Source organism: Giraffa tippelskirchi, chromosome 11 (genome assembly GCF_054371585.1).
Source record: "Giraffa tippelskirchi isolate mGirTip1 chromosome 11, T2T-mGirTip1v1.2.pri, whole genome shotgun sequence".
Classification (NCBI taxonomy): domain Eukaryota; kingdom Metazoa; phylum Chordata; class Mammalia; order Artiodactyla; family Giraffidae; genus Giraffa; species Giraffa tippelskirchi.
Window position 1 is genome coordinate 52,923,990 of NC_137285.1, and position 24,511 is coordinate 52,948,500.

The 24,511-nt window shown below is 38.8% G+C and overlaps 1 protein-coding gene and 1 long non-coding RNA gene across 45 annotated transcripts in view; one reads left to right on the forward strand and one right to left on the reverse strand.

The window, feature by feature from the left end:
• INPP4B (inositol polyphosphate-4-phosphatase type II B) overlaps positions 1-24,511 on the reverse strand; it is an 802,877-nt gene that overhangs the window by 449,780 nt on the left and 328,586 nt on the right. For 11 of the 44 annotated variants that reach the window (XM_081543580.1, XM_081543583.1, XM_081543597.1 and 8 more), the window contains one exon: positions 14,188-14,276. The exons of 25 other annotated variants lie outside the window; for them this stretch is intronic. The gene's annotated coding sequence lies outside the window, so the exon portion shown is untranslated. The remainder of the gene's footprint in view (positions 1-14,187; positions 14,277-24,511) is intronic. 8 more of the 44 variants (XM_081543592.1, XM_081543595.1, XM_081543577.1 and 5 more) reach the window with 1 other exon arrangement.
• LOC145526877 (uncharacterized) overlaps positions 1-24,511 on the forward strand; it is a 69,355-nt gene that overhangs the window by 39,817 nt on the left and 5,027 nt on the right. Inside the window, exon 4 of the long non-coding RNA XR_014069265.1 lies at positions 24,226-24,317. This is a non-coding gene — a long non-coding RNA (uncharacterized LOC145526877). The remainder of the gene's footprint in view (positions 1-24,225; positions 24,318-24,511) is intronic.

The window sequence follows — 24,511 nt, forward strand, 5'->3', positions numbered from 1 at the left end:
AGTATACGTAGCATTTTGAAAAGTTATTCAGACAGGCTTTTCTCCCTGTAAGGACTAGTTATCAGCATCTTTGAAGTTACATAATGCAGGAGCTGTTCCTTTATTCCTGTGATCTGCCTTGGATCTTTGAGGATAAAGAAAAAAGTGTTTATTCTGTAAAAACCATTCAACCTATCTAGGGAGCTAGAACTGAGGTTTAATCCCACTGAGAAAATCTCTGGTTGTTTACTTGACTTATCGAGAAGCCAACAACCCAGCAGTGAAAGAGAAAAGAAAAATAATATTTAATAAAGGCCTCAACCGTGCAAAATAACAATAACCAATAACCTGAGAACAGGGAGACACTGTTAGCACATGACACTTGATTAAAAGGAGGTTTAATCAGGAAACAATGGTTTAAAGTAACACAAAATAAAACTTAAAATAGTTGTTAATTGTGTTGTATCTATGGGGCTTCCCAGATGGTGCTGGTGGTAAGGAACCCACCTGCAGTGGGTTAGATCTCTTGGCTGGGAAAATCCCCTGGAGTAGAAAATGGCAACCCGCTCTGGTATTCTTACCTGGAAAATTCCATCAACAGAGGTGCCTAATGGGCTGTAGTCCACGGGATTGCAAAGAGAAGGACATGACTGAGCATACACACACACACACACACACACACACACACACACACACACAAATGTATCTATGTGTGTGTGTTAGTCATTCAGTCATGTCTGACTATTTGTGATCTCATGGACTGTAGCCTGCCAGGCTTCTCTGTCCATAGGGATTCTCTAGGCAAGAATACTGGAGTGGGTTGCCATTCCCTTCTCCAGAGGGTCTTCCCCACCAAGGGATAGAACCTGGGTCTCCCGCATTGCAGGCATATTCCTTACTGACTGAGCCACCAGGAAAGCCCCAAACCTCATCCATCACGGGGCTTGAACCCACAACCCTGAGATTAAGCGTCTCATGCTCTACCAACTGAGCAAGCCGGGTGGCTATCTATACCTATGGTCTCCTTTATTGAACAGACTCACTGAAGCCAACCAAGAATGAATTATGTTACTCGAGTTATACAATAATTTTGTGGGTTTTTTAGTGATTTTATTTACAAGCTATTTTTTTGTTTTGTTTTGTCTGAGATTTACTGCACAGGAATAGGAATTACTTTCACCAGGAAACGAATGTGTAACTGTTCAGACAGCCCACGGAAACAGCTACTCTGAGAATGTTGTTATTCATCACCCCTCAGAGGTCATGACTACAGAAAGATACCAGTTACCAATTCAACAATTCTCCAAGTATTCCTCACTTTAACCAATTAAAAAAAGATCAAACCCACAGGCTGTTAAGAAAGTATTTAAATCCCTTTAAGCCCTGAAAGAGTGGTAAAGAACCTGCCTGCCAATGCAGGAGACATAAGAAACACGGGTTTGATCTCTGGGTCAGCAAGATCCCCTGGAGGAGGGCATGGCAACCCACTTCAGTATTCCTGCCTGGAGAATCCCATGGTCAGAGGAGCATGACAGGCTACAGTCCGTAGGATCACAGAGTTAGACACTACTGAAGTGACCTAGCATACTCATACACACACAAACACACACACACACACACACACACACACACATATATCTATATATCTTTACTTCTTTTTCACCACCCTAAGCCTGGAATCTGACCAAAGGCCCATCGTGACTAATGAGAGTCAAAAGGCCAAGTCCCTTGCCTGGACCTAGGCTTCCCCCAAGAATGCTTTGCTTGAGTCTTAGGAAATAAACTCAGGAGCTCCTCTCTATTCACATCAAGCTCTAAGGTTTTTGCCAATTCTGAGTCAAACCAATAGCTAGCACTCCCAGAAGCTAGGAAGACCATGCATGGGAGAACATGCATGAATTTTCCTCCGTAAAGGATAAGGCTTGGTGAAATTCTGAGAACTTCACTGAAGGCCAAGAGCAGAACCTACTAAACTGTGTTTTGGAGACAAACTATGTGGTTAAAACATCCATACTTCTGAGAAGGTTGACCTTAATAAACTTTGGTGTCCCCTATATTTTGGGATGGAGAAAATACATTAGGCAGATTGAGTCTTCCCAACCTTGAGGCCAGAAGATTACAGAGAGACTTGAGAACTGAATGGTTTTTTAAGGAGCAATAATAATAGTAAATTCTTGCAGTTGTAAATTCTTTCTCTACTTCTTTGATATATAAATTGTCTCTCGGCCTCTGGCCAATTTTACAACCAAAAAAATGTCTTTCTCAAGGATCTAGGAGTCTTTTCTTTGAAATGTAAGCATTAAGAAATAAAGTGCCAAGAAAAGGTAGACCGTTTGAATAAGCCAGTGTCTAGTAAAGAGACTGAATCAATAATTAAAATTTTCCAAAAGAGAAAGCAAAAAGTAATAATAATAATAATAATAATAATAGTTCAGTGATGAATCTTCCTACCAACCATTTGAGGAAGAAATTATACTAGTTTCCTACAATCTCTTTTAAATGACAGAAACAGAAGGAATACTATCTGACTCTTTCTATAAGGCCAGTATAATTCTAATACCAACAATAGACAAAGACATTACCAAAAAAAAAAGAAAACTAGACCAATCTCTCTCATGAAAACAGACGCAAAAATCCTCATCAAAATATTAGCAAATTGAATTCAAAAAAGCATAAAAAGAATTACACATGATAACCAACCAGGATTTATCCCAGATAGACCAGACTTGTTCAACATTCAAAAATCAATTAATGTAACCTATCACATCAACAGGCTAAAGAACAAAAATTACATCATCATATGGATTGATGCAGAAAAAACACTGGACAAAATTCAACTTTCATTCATGACGTAAACTCTCAGAATATTATAACAGAGGAAGACTTTCTCAACTTGATAAAGAATACACACAAAAAGCCTACAGCTAACACTATACCTAATGGTAAGAAATGTGAAACCTTCCCAGACAGGTGTATCACAAGGATGTCCCTTCTCACTACTCCTTTCCAACATGGCACTGGAAGCCCTTGCTAATAGAATAAGACAAAAAGAAAAGAATGGGTATGAATACAGGAAAAGAAAGACAAATAGTCTTTGTACACAAGTAATATGATCATTTACATAGAAAATCTGAAAAAAAAAAGAAAAACTGACCAAAAAAATTCCTGGAACTAATAAACAATTACAGCAAGGTTGCAGGGTATGAGGTTAATATACAAAAGCCAAATGCTTTCCTATATACCAACAATGTAAAAGTGGAATTTGAGATTAAAACCACAAAACTATTTACATTAGTACTCAACAAAAATAAAATACTTAGGCATAAATCTAATACAATATGTGCATGATCTATATATTGGAAACTTTAAACTCTGATGAACAAACTCAAAGAAGTACTAAATAAAGGGAGTGATATTACCTCTCTACGAACAGAAGACTCAATATTGACAAAATGTCAATTCTTCCCAACGTGACATATAGATTCAAAGCAATTCCAATTAAAAAAAATCTCAGCAAGTTTTTTTTTTATGGATATTGACAAACTGATTATAATCATTATATGAAGAAGTAAAAGGCTCAGAATAGCTAACATAATATTGAAGGAAAAGAATGAAATTTGAGGACTAACACTACTCAACTTCAAGACTTACTGTAACAGTGTAGTAATCAAGACATTGTAGTATCGGCAAAGTAACAAAAACTGAAATAATAGACAAGAACAGAGAACCCAGAAATATACCCTCATAAACACAGTTGACTGATCTTCAGTGAAAGAACAAAGGCAGTGCAATGGAGCAAAAATATACTCTTCAAAAAATGGTGCTGGAAAAACGGGATATCCTTATCAATAAATATTATTCTAGATATAGACCTTTCTCTTTTCACAAATATTAACTCAAAATGTATGTGGATATAAATGTAAAACTCAAAACTACAAACCCCTAGGAGATAACATAGGAGATAACATAGTTCTGCTTTATTGACTATGCCAAAACCTTTGATTGTGTGGATCACAATAAATTATGGAAAATTCTTCAAGAGATGGGAATACCATACCACCTGACCTGCCTCTTGAGAAACCTGTATGCAGGTCAAGAAGCAACAGTTAGAACTGGACATGGAACAACAGACTGGTTCCAAATAGGAAAAGGAGTACATCAAGGCTGTATATTGTCACCTTGCTTATTTAACTTATATGCAGAGTACATTATGAGAAATGCTGGGCTGGAGGAAGCACAAGCTGGAATCAAGATTGCCAGGAGAAATATCAATAACCTCAGATATGCAGATGACACCATCTTTGTGGCAGAAAGTGAAGAGGAACTAAAAAGTCTCTTGATGAAAGTGAAAGTAGAGAGTGAAAAAGTTGGCTTAAAGCTCAACATTCAGAAAACTAAGATCATGGCATCCGGTCCCATCACTTCATGGGAAATAGATGGGGAAACAGTGGAAACAGTGACAGACTTGATTTTGGGGGGCTCCAAAATCACTGCAGATGGTGATTGCAGCCATGAAATTAAAAGATGCTTACTCCTTGGAAGGAAAGTTATGACCAACCTAGACAGCATATTAAAAAGCAAAGACATTACTTTGTCAACAAAGGTCCATCTAGTCAAGGCTATGGTTTTTCCAGTAGTCATGTATGGATGTGAGAGTTGGATGGTGAAGAAAGCTGAGCACCGAAGAATTGATGCTTTTGAACTGTGGTGTTGGAGAAGACTCTTGAGAGTCCCTTGGACTGCAAGGAGATCCAACCAGTCCATCCTAAAGGAGATCAGTCCTGGGTGTTCATTGGAAGGACTGATGCTGAAGCAGAAACTACAATACTTTGGCCACCTGATGCAAAGAGCTGACTCATTTGAAAAGACCCCTATGTTGAGAAAGATTGAGGGCAGGAAGAGAAGGGGATGACAGAGGATGAGATGGCTGGATGGCATCACTGACTCGATGGCCTTGAGTTTGGGTAAACTCTGGGAGTTGGTGATGGACAGGGAGGCCTGGCGTGCTGCGATTCATGGGGTCGCAAAGAGTTGGACATGACTGAGCAACTGAACTGAACTGAACCTTCAGTTATGCAAAATAAAAATGTTCTAGATATCTATTGTACAGTATTTTACTTATAGTCACTGAACTGTGAACTTAAAATTCTGCTAAGAAGTAGATTTCATGATCTTACATTAGGCTTTTGTAGAGTTTTTTTTGCCCACAATAAAATATATATAGTAACGTAGATAAGCACCAATGAGTAAATACAAATGGCCTAATCACATTAACCAACCTGCCTGCTAAATTCCAATAGTTCATCTAGGAACTGATAGCTGTTGGTTCCTATGTCGCCTACCCAAAGATGTAGAAACTGCAATGCCTGTCACCTTCTGTAGAATATCCTGATAAGAAAACCTGAGCCACAATGATATAATGAAGGAAACTTACACTCCACTTTAGGAAATAGGAAACCAGAGACAAGAGAAAATTATAGCAAATGGAAAATTAGAACTACTGGAAAAGATAAATGGATATCTGAATAAAATTTAGTTAAGCTCAGGCAAGTTAGTGGGTGCATGTGGATGTGTATACACACACACACACACACACACACACACAGGCACACACACAGTTAACAAAGTTGATTTCCAAACTAAAGATTTCATTGAATAGAATAAAAGAGTGGATTATCATCACCTGGAACTACAACTGTAGCTTCCAACTGTAGCTTGGAAGATCAAGAGTTGCATTACAAAATTCAGAGCAAAACAAGCAAACAAACATTGAGATGGAAAATATGAGGGAAAAAACAATAGATATGAGATTTGGAGAAGAGATACAATTTAATCTTCAAATAACAGAAATATTAGAAAGAGAAAAAGAACAGATGAAGGCAAATAACTGAACCACTGTAAAAGAGAAGTTTTCTGAGGTGAAGAATAATTTAAATGGACATTTCAAATGCCTTACCTAGTTCCAGACTTTATTGCTAAAAATATATATTCCTGGGCCTATGCAATTAAAAATTCAGAAGTCTGAAAACAAACAAAATAATGTATGAGCTTAAAACAACAAGGAACAAGCTAGCTAACAGAAAAGAAAATCAGAACAGTGTGAGATTTCTCATGGACAGAAGAATAAAACTCAGAACTAACTGAAAGGCAAGACTGGCAACACTAGAATCCTCTCACCAACCACAATATCCATCACCCATTAGGGTAAAAAACAGTATTTGAGAAATGACAGCAATCATTCATACACTATATATGAAGAAAATACTTAGAAAAATACTGTAACCAAATAACTGGATTGGCATTTAAGATGAGGGAAGGTAAGTTGAACAAAGAATACAGAGTGCACTGAAATAGTTATGTCTTATGCTCTGATTACGGGTTCTGGAAAGTGAAGGTCATTGTTAATGATAACACAGGGGCACAGGGTATTTTGAAGCAATATATAAAAAACAGCCTTTAGCCTTTATCTTCTCTAGTAATAATAAACTTTAAAAAACGGAAATTTATACCATTTATTATATGTATATAAACATTACAAAATACAGAGAAAAGTAATAAAATGGCATAAGAAAAACATACAATTGTATTGAAAGTGAAAGTGTTAGTCATTCAGTGTGTCCAACTCTTTTGGCTCCATGATCTCCTTTGCCCACCAGGCTCCTCTGTCATGGAATTTCCCAGCCAAGAATACTAGAGTGGGTTGCTAGTCCCTTCTCCAGGGCATCTTCCCGACCCAGGGATCGAACCTGGGTCTCCTGTATTCCAGGCAGACTCTTTACCATCTGAGCCACCAGACTATTGTGTTAGAAGATAGTAAACAAAATCTGAACCAAATAGGAAGGCCTTTGGGTGAGAAGACATAATATCATGAAAATGACCATTTCCCTCCCAAGTTAGCATACACATTTAATGGAATTACAAATCGAATCTCAACAGGAATTTAAATAGAATTCAATAAAATAGTTTGTGAATTATATGAGACATAGATGTCCAACAACACCTAATGAAATCATGTAACAGAAGAACAGTGATGAAGTACTTAAGAACTTATGATAAAGCCAGTGTATTACTACCATATTTAATATGACCTGGTAAACAACAAAACTAGATTAATAGAGTGAGACTATAAAAATGGATCTTGCTATATAGATTATTAGAGGAGTAGATTATTAAATAAATGTGGGCACAATTAGTTACCTAAAAATATAATTATTTATCTCTATTTTATATCATGTGTGCTTAGTTGCTCAGTTGTGTCCGAATCTTTGTGACCCCATGGCCTGTAGCCCCCCATGCTCCTCTGTCCACGGAGATTCTCCAGGCAAGAATACTAGAGTGGGTTGCTATGCTTTCTTCCAGGGGATCTTCCCAACCCAGGGATTGAACCCAGGTCTCCCGTATCGCAGGCAGATTATTTACCATTTGAGTCACCAGGGAAGCCCAGGGGATCTTCCCAACCCAGGGAAGATTTTATATCATATGCAAAACTAAATTCCCGATTACTTATAAACTTAATTATAAAAAAGTTCAATATTTGAATCCCACAAAGTATGTATATATCTAATTATATGAAAACTATAATCAGGCAAACAAGTCAGTGGACAAATGCCAAGCAAATGGTAGACCAAAGGATTAATTATCTATAATCTACAAATATATTAAAAATATTAAAATTAATGGGAAAAAGATAAGCAGCTGAATAAAATAAGAGCAAAAGAGTACAAAAGGGCAATTAACAAGGAAAAAATGCTTAAATCTACCCATCCCTGGGGAAATGCAAATAAAGCACAATGAAATATCACTTTACACCTAATAGACTTCTGAAGATTAAAAGAAAAAAAGCTATAACACCAAATAATGACAGGGATGTGGGAGAAAAAGGCCCTCTACCCTATTCCTGGAAGTCCAAAGTGTTACAGGCTTTTTTGAAAGCAATACAGCAACATCTATTAGAATTATAAATGCACTTACTGTTCCCACGCCTGGGAATATGCTCCATAGAATAAAAACCTCAGTTCATTAACACTTCTGTACCTGATGATTAGAGCTTCCCTGGTGGCCCAGTGGTAAAGAATCTGCCTGCAAAGCAGGAGACACAGGTTTGATTTCTGGGTTGGGAAGATCCCCTGGAGAAGGAAATGGCAACCCACTCCAGTATTTTTGCCTGGGAAATGCCATGGACAGAGGAGCCTGGTGGGCTACAGTCCCAAAGAATCGGACACAACTTAGCGAGTAAACCACCACCACAGTGGGATGATTATTGCTCTTTTGTTCACTCTTACCAAAAATAAACACAGGAACAAACAACAGAAGCCTTGTTAAATGAGCATCCATATACAGGGAAATGGCTGAGTAGATAATGACAGATCACACAACGGAATATTATTCAGCTATTAAAGAGAGTGAAGTAGAGGTTTACCCACTGACCTAGAAGCATTTCTGCTGAAGAGCAGAACATGCCACCCCATAAAATGCCGCTTTGCATACAGATTATGTTGAGCTGAAGAAGAGAAGTTCTCTGTTTTCCCCTTACCTACCTGAAAGCAAAATATGCTCTCCTCTAGTGAAGATGTCCCCTCCCTCCTTCTCACACCAGGAAGGGAATACTAATTTTATCACTGGAGATAAGATCACACTGAAGAGTCTACACAAACATATCTTACTAACTAGACTAATCTATCATGAGCTTCCCCATAAGTTTGTCTTCCTTCAATTTGCCACCCCTAGAAGTTCAAAGTCCTTTTCCTCTGTCTTCTCCCTTCTCCACAAAATTATTTTGCTTTGATAGGATGCCATCTAAGTCCAAATTCTGGCAATCTTTGAGTTACTTATCACTAAGATTTCTCCCATGTAAATGAATGGAATGTATTAATAAACTGTTTTTCTGTTTTTAGTATATTGTTTTGTCGGTCTCATTTAAAGAAATCCACTCCAGTATTCTTGCGTGTAAAATCCCAAGGACAGAGGAGTCTGGAGGCCTACAGGACCCTTCAAGTCCATGGGGTCTCAAAGACTCAGACATGACTGAGCACGCACACATAGGCAATGAACCCAAGATGGGTGGAGTAAAATGTTTCTTCTTCCCTACGCCATACTGTATGGTTGAATCGGGAAACAAAGGGACATAAAAATGTGCAAAACACAATTATTTGCAATATAAGTGATTACAAATATACATATAAATGATTACAAATCACATAAACATATTTATATTATTCTAGTAGCATATAAAATGGAAACTTGGAAGGATCACTATTAGGACGCCACCAAGAATTACCATGCTTTCGTAGGCGGTTAATATGGTGATTTGTGTTGAAGATGGAGGAGAACAGCAAAAAAAAAAAAATCAGGGCCCCTAAAAAAAGAATAAAATAAAAGACCACTAAAAATGGAAATGATTTAAATATGCAAAATTACATACATGAATATAGTTTTTAAAAATTAAAAATGTCACAAAGAGTCAGATACGACTGAAGTGACAGAGTGGACGAATGGATCACTCTTCTATCATTAAAGCTCTTTCCTCAGTGATTAGGAAAGTTCCTGTGGCTATGTTCAGGAAATGACTGGGAGGCAGTGGGCCCACAGCCTTTGGCACTGACTGTAGAGTTCATGACCCATCCCCACCATGGACTGGAGGTGAGACTTCCACTTCACTGCATTGTTCACTTTTCCAAACTCAAAATTTTCACAATTGTGAAATAAGGTTGTGAAAACATAATGTAACAATGTAATTAAACTGCTTAGCACAATGCCTGATACATATGAAGTGTTTAATAAATATTGGCTATTAATATTATCATTCTTATTATAGGTACTGCAAATGGACCAGTTGTGGGTCCTTGTTAGACAAAATGAGGAGAGGTGGACAGCAAGGTGATTTTGAGGTTCAAGCAGGACTTGGAACCATGCTGCTATATTTTAAATCCTCCTTCCTAGGTTTTGACTGGGTAGCAAAGAAAGTTAAAACCTTTTTATACGATCTTAAAGATCCTCAAAATTGGTCTTTCACCCAAGTGCAATAATTCTCCTGTGCCCAGACATTCTGTTTCTCAAACAATTCTTGCCATGCCTACTCAAAATTGCTATTAGGATCCAATATGGAAGATGGTGACTCACATTTTTTGATAATCTAGTGCATGCCAGGCATGATGCTATACAAAGTAATGTTGAAAAGCATGCTCTATCTCCCTCATCTTGTAGATAAAGGAACTAATATTCCCATGGTTTAAATCAATGTTGAAGTTTGTTTTGATGTCAGTTGTGTCTAGTTCCAAATCCCTGGCTTGTCTAATGCAGCCTGTTGCCATCGATGTATACATGCGCTATAAAGAGTAAATATTCTGCAAATGTAAAAGGAGCAGGATATTTAACAGGAGGTTTCAGTTGTCTTCGAGTCTTGGCTGAGGTCCTAAAATTGAGGACAGCAGGTGATAAATGTTCCCACATTCTAAATAGAGGTGCCACACACTCCCACCCAGATGTACGGAGATAAATCTAAACATGTCTTTACCTTCTTTGTCTATCACCAGTCTAAATAAAGTGGATTAAGTAATTGAGCTTTTAAGGAGCTTGTTATCTGAGGAACTTGTTGAGCTTTTTGCCTCCCCACTTTCAGATTATACTCAAGAAGCATCCCATTACAGAAAGAGCTGGTGACTGGGCATCTGAAATAAAGGGCAGTGTGCCAGATTACTAGAGCCCTGGGCAGGAGATAACTTGTTCCTTTCGTTCTGTTTCCTCCTCCCATTCCCAACCCTGGAGGACTCATAGACTTCAGCTCTGGGGAAAAAGAGAGTGTAGGAATGAAATGGAGGAAGAAGAAGAACAACAAAAATAGATAATTCATCCATCCTTCCTTCCCCACTGTTGGTCTAGGGAATTCTTGTGTCAGGATTAAGCTGGAAAGAGATAACTTAAACTGGATTAGAGGTGAAAGTTATGTGATCGTACCATATTTCTAATATCAGAAAATGACTGTTCTAATATCCAATGATTGTTCTAATGTTATTTCTGGAAAGATATGGGATCTTTCTGAGAGAGTCTCCAGTGGCAGAGAAGGGAGATCCAACAAAATCTGTTGGAGGGTAATGGTGAGAGAAGGAATAAGGCCATTTCATGATCATGTCTTACTAACTGGTGACATAAGAAACCATTACTTCTTCCCTTCTGCTTTGGTTGACATTGTTCATATCTGTTGCTCTCTCAAAAATTTCCCATCATTCTGATGTCACCTTCCATGACCCTGTTTCTATAATTTCTTTCATAATGTGTCTGGATTAATTAATCTTGTTTTTTTTACTGCATTCCCATAGACTTAACACCCAATCAATTATAAAGTTGTAGCCATGAATATAATCAGACTTCTCTGAAACAGTGAATTCCTTCAAAACAGGCATAGAGTCTTATTGTTTTCTTCCTAGTTTTAGATTCCAAGGTGGTTCAGTGGTAAAGAACCCTCCTGCCAAGCAAGAGATGCAGGTTCGATCCCTGGACTGGGAAGATCCCCTAGAAGAGGGCATGACAACTCACTCCAGTATTCTTGCCTGGAGAATCCCATGGACAGAGGAGCCTGGTGGGCTACAGTCCAGGGGGTTGCTAAGACTAGAACACTACTTAGCAACTGAACAGAAGCACAGCATATTACTTATGATAAATGCTAAGCACTAGTTGATTAAATTGCTGTGGAATGACCTGCTCATTGAAATCAGTCACATAATCCAGGACCAGGCCATATCTGCTGTGCCCTAATATTTCTCAAGGATAAATTCAGAAATCATCCCTCAGGCAGCAGGACACTGTGTCTGCTTTCCTGTGGACTTCCCAGGTGAGAGTCAAGATAACTCTGATACAGATGGCCATTCATGAAAATAGAGACCCAGGACTTCCCTGACAGTTCAGTGGTTAAGACTCCACCTTTCAATGCAGGAGAATCTGAGTTCGATCCTTGATCAGAGAACAAATGTCGCACGTGCCTTTGGGTGTGGCCAAAAATTTAAAAAGAGAGAGAGAGAAAATAGAAGCCCAGATGTCATCAGGCACAAAGCAACCAACTATTAGCCATTTGCTATTTGTGTGTCCAGCCTTGGAAATGAAAGATAATGAAGATGACACCTGCTCTGTTATTTAAACCTATGTTTCGAGCTGTTCAAAATGGATCTCAGGTTGGAAAATGAATGGTCATCATTTGCTGAGAGCAGTGGAAGCTGAAACCCAGAGTTGATGGAACTCTGGCTATGCAATGGTCACCTCTATAAGATGAATATATGGAAACTGAGGCAGGTATAGGCTGAGGGCCATGATCAGGCCATGGCACCAACATTAGACCCAACCCTTCCACGGACATCCTTTACTGGAGTGTGTGACAGATGCAAAAATCCCAACCCAACCCCTGACTTAATAATAATGGCATGTCCTAGATTCATGCTAAGTCCACAAGCTTATCAAAATCCTGAAAAAGAAGGCCTTAATATTTTCCTCAGCTTGACTAAACTTCAAATGTTTTCTTTCTGAGGATAGGCCCCTGACCTCTTTTTCCTTATTTACTTTAGAAAACTTATAATTCTTTCTCTACCTTTTTGATGTGTAAATTTTCTCCCAGCCTCTTGCCAGTTTTACAGCCCAGGAATGTCTTTTTCAAGGACCTGTGGACCATCTTTCTGAAATCCAATCAAGAAAACTAGTGCCCTTATCAACCAATCTCTGTGGGAAGGTAGGGACCTAACTTTCACTGTTGTTGTTCAGTTGCTCAGTCATGTCCAGCCCCCGGCAACCCCATGAACTGCAGCATGCCAGGCTTCCCTGTTTATCACCAACTCCCAGAATTTGCTCAAACTCATGTCCACTGAGTCGGTGATGCCATCCAGCCATCTCATCCTCTGTCGTCCCCTTCTCCTCCTGCCCTCAGTCTTTCCCAGTATCAGGGTCTTTTCCAATGAGCTGGCTCTGTGCATCAGGCAGCCAAAAGTACTGGAGCTTTAGCTTCAGCATCAGTCCTTCCATTGAATATTCAGGGTTGATTTCGTTTAGGATTGACTGGTTGGATCTCCTGGCTGTCCAAGGGACTCTTAAGAGTCTTTTTTCTAGCACCACAGTTTGGAAGCCCCAATTCTTTGGTGCTCAGACTTTAATTTCCATACACATCAATTAGTAAACACAGATGGCTTCATCATTTGTACATAGACCAACCTGCTGCCTAGTGTCCTCCAGTACCTTTCCACTAGCTTCAGCACGTTTCCACTAGTGCTGAAAAGTTCTCCAGCCTTTTGTTTCACTGGAGTTAAGTGTGATTTCTCTTCACTGTTGCATTAGTCTTTATTAGAGTCATTCTTGCCTGTTCATCCTCACCCAGTACAACTGTTCTCTGATGAACACTGTAAAGTATTTCAGCCATGGCATACTGATGGTCACAGTTGTGAATAGTAAAATCTTTAATAACATTTCTTGACCCTGTCAACCAGTGGTTCTCAACAAAGAGCAATTTTGCCCAATAGGGGACATTTGGTAAAGTCGAGAGGCATCCCTGGTTGTCACAACTAAGGAGGAGGGATGGAGGAGGTTTGCTTCTGGCACCAAATGGGTAGAGGTCAGGGATGCCGCTTATCATTCTACAGAGTTCAGGGAAGCCCCTCAAAGCAAATAAGAATTTGGGGCAAGTGTGAAAAATGCATAGTTGAGGAACTCTGCTAAAAAATAATCAGGATTTTAAAAGCACTCTTCCTTAAGTCTCAGGCTTGTCAAGAAAATTAGGTTGTGCCCAAAGGCTTGTGTCAGAATAAGTTAGATTATTGCTCCTAAAAACAACACAAGCTGGCAACCGAAAAATAACTATGAATACAGTCATCCCATGGTATCCTCAGGGGACTGGTTCCAGGCCCCACTGAATGTATACCAGAATCTATAGGTTCTCAAGTTCCTGATATAAAACTCAGAGTACAGTCAGCTCTACAAGATGCAGAACCCACAGACACGGAGAGCCAGCTGTAACTCTGGAAAAGAATATCACTGAGAAACAGGAGTAGAACCAATAAAACTTATTTCATATTGAATTACCTTAATTCCAAATGAATCCATATTTTGCATTGGTGAAGGACATGTCTACAGCTGATGCTGTGCAGGTTCTATTACTTCTTTACTATGGCAAAGTGGTCTGGTTATTTAATTCTCAGGGTTAGGTTTCTCATGGGTATAAAAGAGGAAAAATAATACCTGCCTCTCCATGTCACTGTAAAGACTTGACAAGATGATCCACAGTCTGACTTATATTGAACTCCCTGTATATGATGATGACTTAAAAACTGCAATAAGAAAGGAAAGTAGGGACCTTAGCACTAACTACTTAATAAATAAGTGAGGAAATAAATGACATCTAATTAAGTCCAAAGTTTATCATTTAATATTTTGAGACCACATTATCTCTTCAAACACCATTATTTTTATGAGAAATTAAGATCCAGATAATTCAATTTGTGGGCTCCTGGAATCACTCTATACTCATAATCCCATGAAGATATTTCCTAGTTAGAAACTAATTAGATGTTTAATTAGCCTATAGGGGCTAATGAACTGCCACTCTGCCATTACCTCCTTTAGAGGACTAGCTCAATCAATTTGGGTACACAGTAATAATTATGATTAATCCAATACAGATTACCACCACCTATCAATGTCTCACTGACAAAAGTTAGCCCATGGCCCCCTTAAAAGAAATTACTAAGTCTGCAAACGTTCTCTTAGTACCTGGCACATCAACTTAAACGGGTTACCTGATTTCTATTTCGTTTACGCAAAGTTGTGAGTAATTATTGTATGAGCAGTTATTGTAGCAATGATAGAGAACAAATATGCATTTAATTCACTTGTGACACACTGAATCTCATTTTATTTGGCAAGCACACAATAAAAAATGAAACACCTACCCTCCTTCCCTTTTTCACACAGCTAGAGAATCTGTATCAGGACAAGCTGTCTTCAAGTGATTCTACGGAGTTCAGATGTAAATGAGTTTAGCTCATTTATTTAATGAATGACTCTAGTGAATTCTCATCAACTCCACATTGAGTAATAGACCTAAGAAATTATGCCTTCTTTTTATTTGTCCTACACTTAGAGCTTCTGTTATTTATATGTGTTTTGGGCTTTCTTGGCAATATGCTAAAAGATTCTTTGAGTTTTCTCAAGAGCTATATTTTAAATTTAAAATGTATTAGTCTGAGCAGTAAAAGTGTGAAATCCCTTAAGCTGCCACTCAACAATCCACTACTAAATCAATACATGAAGGATGCTTTTAAACCACCAAACTAAAGGAAACTTAAAATGGAAAACAACGGATAACTTCCTTCCAAATTTTCTAAACTAATTTTTCCTTCAGATAGACTTGTCAGTTCCAAATTGAACATGACGTGGGTTTCTGAGATCCTGGGAAATGAGAGAGATCTTGCTTAATTTTCTATTCCTATCCAGAGCAGTGTAGAATTAAATTTTCAAATTTCTTCCCTCTTTATGAGCTCCAGAGAGTACATTTTGGTTAGCTCAATATGCTATTCCTACTTTAACTTGTCAGTTCATTTTTCAATTTTATTCTAAAAATTGAGTCAAAGAATAAAATCTTCAAAGTGCTAGTTCTCACTAATGCATTTCTCAAAAGGGGAACATTAAGGGTAACCTCAGTGAGGTATAGATCGGGACAAACTGCTAAGAAGAATTTTACAAAAAGAAATATTAGGAACAGAAAAGTCCATATCATCGCACTTTACAATAACCTTAACACGAAGGCAAATGATCGGTTGGACAGTCCATTTAAAAGGGCAAACTTTTTTATCATCCAGAAATCTTCCATAGACATAGGCTGGAAGGAACTTTTCTGTGGGACACTTAGTACCAGTTATAGCTTCTGAGCTAACTAAAGTCAGGATATTTACTTGTTTGGAAAACAATACCATAGTCTAAGTAGAAAAGGGTGTTAACAATCTACTCTGTGAATCTCGGCCTTGGTTGTACATTAGAAACACATTTGAAGCCCCCCCCTCCCCCCCGCCCATTTTTTGGCTGTGCTGCACGGCACTGCATGCAAGATCTTAGCTCCTCAACCAGGAATTGAACTGGTGCCCCTTGCAGTGGAAGCGCGGAGTCCTAAACACTGGACTGCAAAGGAAGTCCCGCCTTTGAGGCTTTTGCTGCTGCTAAGTCACTTCAGTCGTGTCCGACTCTGTGCGACCCCATAGACGGCAGCCCACCAGGCTCCGCCATCCCTGGGATTCTCCAGGCAAGAATACTGGAGTGGGTTGCCATTTCCTTCTCTAGTGCATGAAAGGGAAAATACTCAAAAATGCCCATTCTGTCCCCAGAGCAATTAAAACAAAAAGTGTAGGCTGGGAACCAGACATCAGTAATTTTTTAAATGTTTCCTCAGGTAATGTTAAAAAAAAAAACATGGAAAGGTTTTTTTTTTTTTCCATGACATTTGCCACTATAACAGATTTAAGAGAAATATTTGGATGTATTTTCATGATTGGAAACAGAATTGGTTGGAGCAGAAGAACGACCTTTCCATTTCCCACCTATAACATTTAGAATGAGGTTTAAAGCCACTTCTGAAATTACTTTTTTAATTTTTATACTTTTTAAAATAATACTCAAGCAGGACTTTGAGATGATTTCCATGTGTGTACATTTAAGTTGTACACACTTAAATGCCAACGAATGCTCAAACTACCGCACAATTGCACTCATTTCACACGCTAGTAAAGTAATGCTCAAAATTCTCCAAGCCAGGCTTCAGCAATACATGAACCGTGAACTTCCAGATGTTCAAGCTGGTTTTAGAAAAGGCAGAGGAACCAGAGATCAAATTACCAACATCTGCTGGATCATCTAAAAAGCAAGGGAGTTCCAGAAAAACATCTATTTCTGCTTTATTGACTATGCCAAAGCCTTTGACTGTGTGGATCACAAGAAACTGTGGAAAATTCTGACAGAGATGGGAATACCAGACCACCTGACCTGCCTCTTGAGAAACCTGTATGCAGATCAGGAAGCAACAGTTAGAACTGGACATGGAACAACAGACTGGTTCCAAATAGGAAAAGGAGTACGTCAAGGCTGTATATTGTCACCCTGCTTATTTAACTTCTATGCAGAGTACATCATGAGAAACGCTGGGCTGGAAGAAGCACAAGCTGGAATCAAGATGGCTGGGAGAAATATCAATAACCTCAGATATGCAAATGACACTACCCTTATGGCAGAAAGTGAAGAAGAACTAAAAAGCCTATTGATGAAAGAGGAGAATAGAAAAGTTGGCTTAAAAGCTCAACATTCAGAAAACTAAGATCATGGCATCTGGTCCCATCACTTCATGGCAGATAGATGGGGAAACAGTGGAAAGAGTGTCAGACTTTATTTTTCTGGGCTCCAAAATCACTGCAGATGGTGATTGCAGCCATGAAATTAAAAGACACTTACTCCTTGGAAGGAAAGTTATGACCAACCTAGATAGCATATTAAAAAGCAGAGACATTACTTTGCCAACAAAGGTCCATCTAGTCAAGGCTATGGTTTTCCCAGTAGTCATGTACGGATGTGACAACTGTACTATAAAAAAAGCTGAGCGCTGAAGAATTGATGCTTTTGAACTGTGGTGTTGGAGAAGACTCTTGAGAGTCCCTTGGACTGCAAGGAGATCCAACCAGTCCATCCTAAAGGAGATCAGTCCTGGGTGTTCATTGGAAGGACTGATGTTGAAGCTGAAACTCCAATACTTTGGCCACCTCACGCGAAGAGTCGACTCATTGGAAAAGACCCTGATGCTGGGGAGGATTGGGGGCAGGAGGAGAAGGGGACGACAGCGGATGAGACGGCTGGATGGCATCACCGACTTGATGGACGTGAGTTTGGGTGGACACCAGGAGTTGGTGACGGACAGGGAGGCCTGGTGTGCTGCAATTCATGGGATTGCAAAGAGTCGGACACGACTGAGCGACTGAACTGAACTGCACTGAATTGACATTTAAGTTGATGCAATTTGATTAGCCATAGCCATTTATAAGTTTCTAAGATAGGAAGCTAAATATTGCTAACCCAGGCAATCGACTCCAGGTCAAACAGAAGGTTCAGTCACTGGTTATGCAACTTTTTTCACTAAAAGCAGGACAGTAATATTAAATTTGGCATAAGGATATCTTAATATAACAGACAAAATAACTTTTAGTTCCTATATATTTAATATTATTTTAAAAATACCATAATTAGCATATTAACTTAGTTGAGGATCTTTTAGGCACTATATACCCACCACAGACCCTGGGGATACAAAGGTGTGTGAAAAGACACATCTCCTCCCTCATTGACATACAGCTCAGCTGGCTGACTTGTAAGTCAGGCCAAAAATTTTGACCACATATGTGTACACACTGGAAACAAAATACTATTAAACTTCAGTGATATATTGTCACAATTTGCCATTTGTCCATATAACACATTTTCAAGTCATCTTGGTTGACACTCTGTGCCTTTCTCTATACCCCAGCTTCTAAAAGATCAAAAAAAGACTGATAATGTGAACATTACTATTTGTGCTTGTACAGATTAATGCAAAAACAAAATATGGTAAATGATTCTCAAATCTCCACTGCCCCCAAATTTTCTATTCCATTCTTTCTTTCCCACCATTTCTCATCATTATTGTAATTATCATGACTATCTAAGCAGTCTAATACTTAACTGAAAAATATGTCTGAAAGCAAATCTATGGCATTAGAACATTTTTGTTTATCCACTTGGAATTTTTTCAGTTCTTAATTATTCTATGTTTCCTTATAAAATATTTGTGCTCAGTATACTGTTACATAAATACAAGAGAAAATTACTCATGATACCCCACCGTAGCAACCATATGTAATATCTAACATCTTTACAAGCTTTTCTCTGTCAAGCTTTTACAGTTAGTCACAGTGAATTTAAAATTCTGTATGCAACTCTTTCATTTTATTCATACTATATTTTAAGAATTTAAAATTTGCATTAACAACTCTATAAACCTGATTTGAATTGGTATATGGCTGAAATTCTTAATATTACAGAGCACTTCAAGAGCTTCAGAGTATTGATTTAATGAGCAAATATTTATACACTGCCTTCTATGTGCCAGGTACTAGATTCTGAAGACATGGAAGGGGATAAAAACAAGATTCCTTCTCTGTGTAGTTGATATCTAGTGGGGAGAAAGAGACAATGAAAAAATAAACAAATCAAAAAGATAATTTGAGGTTGTGAGTTTTGTTTTAACACTCATGAGATTCTGACTCTGGAAATCCGAGAAGTTCTTGGGGAGATAGCCATTCTCCAAGTAGACAATGTTTGAGCTTAGATTTGAATTATAAAGCAAGAATCAGTCATGTGAAACTCTCAAGTGCATGAAAATATAAGAGGAATGGACATGATACTGACCTGGAAATTCCTCATTACCAGGAATAGATCCTCCTGAAGGTACAGGCAAAAAGTAAGCAAACTTTGAAAATGTCTCTATCTTGCCAGTCCTCACATGGTTTCTCCTGAGCCAGATCTCAATCTTCCTTCATCCTTTCCCGCACAGGCACTTAGAGGCCAATTCCTTCATCACATTGCTCACCAATCACAAGAGAATGGATATGACCAAATAGTGTTTAGTTGCTCAGTCATGCTCAACTCTTGCAACCCCATGGATTGGAGCCTGCCAGGCTCCTCTGTCCATGGGATTTCCCAGGCAAGAATAGTGGACTGGGCTGCCATTTCCTCTCCAGGGGATCTTCCAGACTCAGGGATCAACCCAGCTTCATCTGCATTGAGAGGCATATTCTATACCACTGGGAAGTTCTTGGATCTACTAGATATGACCAAATTCCTCCCTAAAGTTTGTAACCAAAGATGTAGTTAGAATTTACAATATAATCTGATCAAAATGTGTGCTGGACTTTCTTTTTACCATAAATTTACCATGAATCTTTGCATTTTAAGTTTATGTTGCTATTATTGTTTCTCTTATCAATTTTGGAGCTGACTTGTGTCAAGCTTGTACAAGTGGTTTAGTATGGCAGTTAAGAGCATGAACTATGGACAGATTCTAATAGTAAGACCTGATCTAAGATACTTAGACCAGCCACAATTTCCTTATCACAGTCAAAAAAGACAGCCTTCAGAATGGGAGAAAATAATAGCAAACGAAGCAACAGACAAACAATTAATCTCAAAAATATACAAGCAACTTCTGCAGCTGAATTCCAGAAAAATAAACGACCCAATCAAAAAATGGGCCAAAGAACTAAACAGACATTTCTCCAAAGAAGACATACAGATGGCTAACAAACACATGAAAAGATGCTCAACATCACTCATTATTAGAGAAATGCAAATCAAAACCACAATGAGGTATCATTTCACACCAGTCAGAATGGCTGCTGTGCAAAAGTCTACAAGCAATAAATGCTGGAGAGGGTGTGGAGAAAAGGGAACCCTCTTACACTGTTGGTGGGAATGCAAACTAGTACAGCCACTATGGAGAACAGTGTGGAGATTCCTTAAAAAACTGGGAATAGAACTGCCATATGACCCAGCAATCCCACTGCTGGGCATATACACTGAGGAAACCAGAATTGAAAGAGACGCGTGTACCCCAATGTTCATCGCAGCACTGTTTACAATAGCCAGGACATGGAAGCAACCTAGATGTCCATCAGCAGACGAATGGATAAGGAAGCTGTGGTACATATACACAATGGAATATTACTCAGCCATTAAAAAAATACATTTGAATCGGTTCTACTGAGATGGATGAAACTGGAGCACATTATACAGAGTGAAGAAAGCCAGAAAGAAAAACACCAATACAGTATACTAATGCATATATATGGAATTTGAAAGATGGTAATGATAACCCTATATGCGAGACAGAATAAGAGACACAGATGCATAGAACAATTTTATGGACTCTGAGGGAGAAGGTGAGGGTGGGACGTTCTGGGAGAATAGCATTGAAACATGTACATTATCATATGTGAAACAGAATACCATCCCATGTTCGATGCATGAGACAAGGGCTCAGGGCCGGGGCAATGAGATGACCCAGAGGGATGGGATGGGGAGGGAGGTGGGTGGGGGGTCCAGGAAGGGGAACACATGTAAACCCATGGCTGATTCATGTCAATGTATGGCAAAAACTATTACAATATTGTAAAGTAATTAGCCCCCAACTAAAATAAATAAATTTATTAAAAAAAAAATTATATGAGTTTGGTTCAGAGAACTCAGCTTAGAGGCTGACACACAAACCTTTAATTAACAGGTAGGGTAGGAGACTTCCTCGGCAGTCCAGTAGTTAAGACTCTGCACTCCCAATACAGGGGACAAAGTGTCAATCCATAGTTGGGGAATGCCACATCCCACATGTCACGTGGCATGGACAAAAATAAGAAGATAAAAACAATACTTTAGGGAGTTATTGGCTTCTAATCTGTACACTTAAAAAAAATAGGTACGGTAGGTATAGAGAGAGGAAGAGAGAAACAGTATAAATTCACACACACAAACACACACACACACACACCCCTTGAGATTATTTTAAATATTGTATGGATGAAGATCTTACTACATGGCAGTTAAAACAAGACAGTCTAGTTATGCCATATTACTCTTTGGCATATTGAAACTTTACAGCTTAGAACACTGCATGTGGTCTGCTAAGAAGAGAATCCATTTTCACTTGGATTAATTATATAAGGTGGGATTGGGGGAACTGGAAATCCCAAACTCCACTAACCCTTGGTCATAGATGTCACATCAAGTTTCAAACACAATGACAATGGGGCATTTAAAAAAAGATGCTAAGGGTTTTTTTCAGTTCTCTTCCATGTTTCCTTCTGTCCTCAAAGCCCCCATTAAGCCATTGACTATTTCCTTCTCAGTAACACAAACACTCTCGGAGAAGCCTGTCTTGAGACCCAGCACTCTTCATTTGGAATAGAACTAAAAAATTCAGGGGGATGACTGAACCCTGTACCCAAGGAAGGGAAGGAATCCAGAAACAGACAAAAACTCAGGTTTTATACTAGCCTCCTCCATTGACATTACCTCAGAGCAGTTAAAAGAGGGTTGGCCAGAAACTCCATTTTCTTGTGCTTGAGATTACATGATGTACAAAGGGTTCCATCAGTTCAGTTCAGTCGCTCAGTCGTGTCCGACTCTTTGCGACCCCATGAACCGCAGCACACCAGGCCTCCCTGTCCATCACCAACTCCCGGAGTCCACTCAATGGCTAAAACAAAACTAGAAAACCACGAATCCAGGAAATGTGAAGGCCTTTTGTAAACTGTAGTGTGATTTACAAATGCTAGTTCTTAATATTATCATCGCTGTTTCTTGTTTCCTGTGAAAATTTAAACATCTGTTTTATTGGGAAATTGCTTAATTAGATAATAAATTTCAAGAAAAGGCACAGTTCCAAGTCAAAGATTCATTTTCATCTCTAGCATTCTGTGCAATAATCCTAACGGGATTCATTTGTTGGGGGAAGCAGGAACCGTTGACTAAACTCTTTTCCATCACAAATTTAATTCACGTGGGGTCAACCCAGTCAGTCACCTTCTGTAGAAAAGAAATTTGCCACTGGCGACTTCCCTGGCTGTCCACTGGTTAAGACTGAGCTTCCACTGCAGGGGGTACAGGTTTGATCCCTGGTGAGGGAACTAAGATCCTGCATGCCTCATGGTGTGACCAAAAGGAAAGAAAGAAAAGAAAAGAAACTGGCCACACCTTCTGGCTCTTGTGAAGATATTCAGGGACATGTTCCCTGCCTCCTTTGGTTGGACATGAGATTCCTAAGGATCTACATTCAATTACTGCAGCCTAGATGTTTAACCCCAGGTTATAGCCAGACACAAAAGGGATACTGAAAAATAACAACAGGACTCCAGCTTAGCTACAGGATACAGGACTACAGGATACTACATGGGATTCATGTAAGTAATAGTAGCAAAGACATCTCAAACCATGTGTCAGGCACTGGTTAAAGTGCATTACTTATATTAGTTTATTTATTCTCCATGGCAACCTGATGGGCTCAGAACCATAATTAGCTCTTTGACAGATGAAGCCCAGAAAGTCATTATTAGAGCTAGAATTCAAACCCAGGTCCTCTCAAGCTCTAGAAATGACCACACAATGACTTAGCTTATTAGTTTCAGTGAAGTCAGGAAAAAGACAATAGATTATATTTTGTTCTGATTTCTGCCAATTATAAGTATGCCCTGTGTTTGATACCTTCCTTTGGTCCCTCTGATACCCCCCATCACACCTCTCGATCTTGCTCTATGCTCTAGAGTCTGACCTGTATGCCCAGCATCAGTGGGCTTCCAGTCAGGTCTGGCACAAGTTAGAGATTAGAGGTTAATGGGAGAGTCAAGTCAGGGTATTTATTTTCCCAGGTCTCTCAGTCAGGTCACTACTGGTCAGCTGTCTCCCTCTGTTGATGCTGCAATTCCTGTCAAATGACTCACTTCACTGTGGATTTCCTTCCTCTTCCTTCCTCTGCTCCTAAAGATTTACACATAACAATAGTTCTCTGTTACAACTGCCATAGCATGGGAACATAATTGTTATTTTCCCCAAGCCCTGACCACATCTTTGTAAATGGTTTTTTATTAAACTTTCCTCAAGCCACTATTTCAGGAATCTGAGCAAAGAATTCCATTCTTCATCTATTGAGTTGGCCAAAAAGTTCATTTGGGATTTCCCCAAATATCTGATAGAAAAACCCAAATGAACTTTTTGGTCAACCCAACAGTTTACATATGACTGGACCCAAAAAACAAACAACAGCATAACCCTCACTATCCCAACTTTCCACTCTCTGCACTTCAGGCCCAGAAAATAAATTCTGCAGCTCTCCAAAAAGAGCTCCATTCCCCCTACTAAAAGCCAATGTGAAAATTATTTTTCAATTTTCTTGGTTTTCTTAAGAGGCCAGAAATTGAGATCTACAAAGAAAAGAGCATTTTTTTTTTATTTTCATGTTTATTGATACTTTGGAAGTTTATAATTTTATTTCTATTGTGTCTTCATTGATTTTGCCTTGTCACTTGTATTTGGTACAGTAGTTAAAATGAAAGAACTCAAAGTACCAGATTAAAAATGTATAAGTCTCAAAGATCTAATATTGAAATGAATAAAACTAATTAAGAAAAAATACAATGGTATGAATATATTTGGGCTTCCCAGGTGATGCTAGTGGTAAAGAACCCGCCTGCCAATTCAGGAGACATAAGAGACCCAGGTTCGATCCCTGAGATGGGAAGATCCCCTGGAGGAAGGTATGGTAACCCATTTCAGTATTCTTGCCTGGAGAATCCCATGTACTCAAGAGCCTCATGGGCCTACAGGGTTGCAAAGAGTCAGATATGACAGAAGTGACTTAGCACACATGCATGAATATATCTATATAAAAAATTTAAACATGCAAAGCAATGTTACATCCTGCAGAACAGCATTTTTGCTCTAATGATAG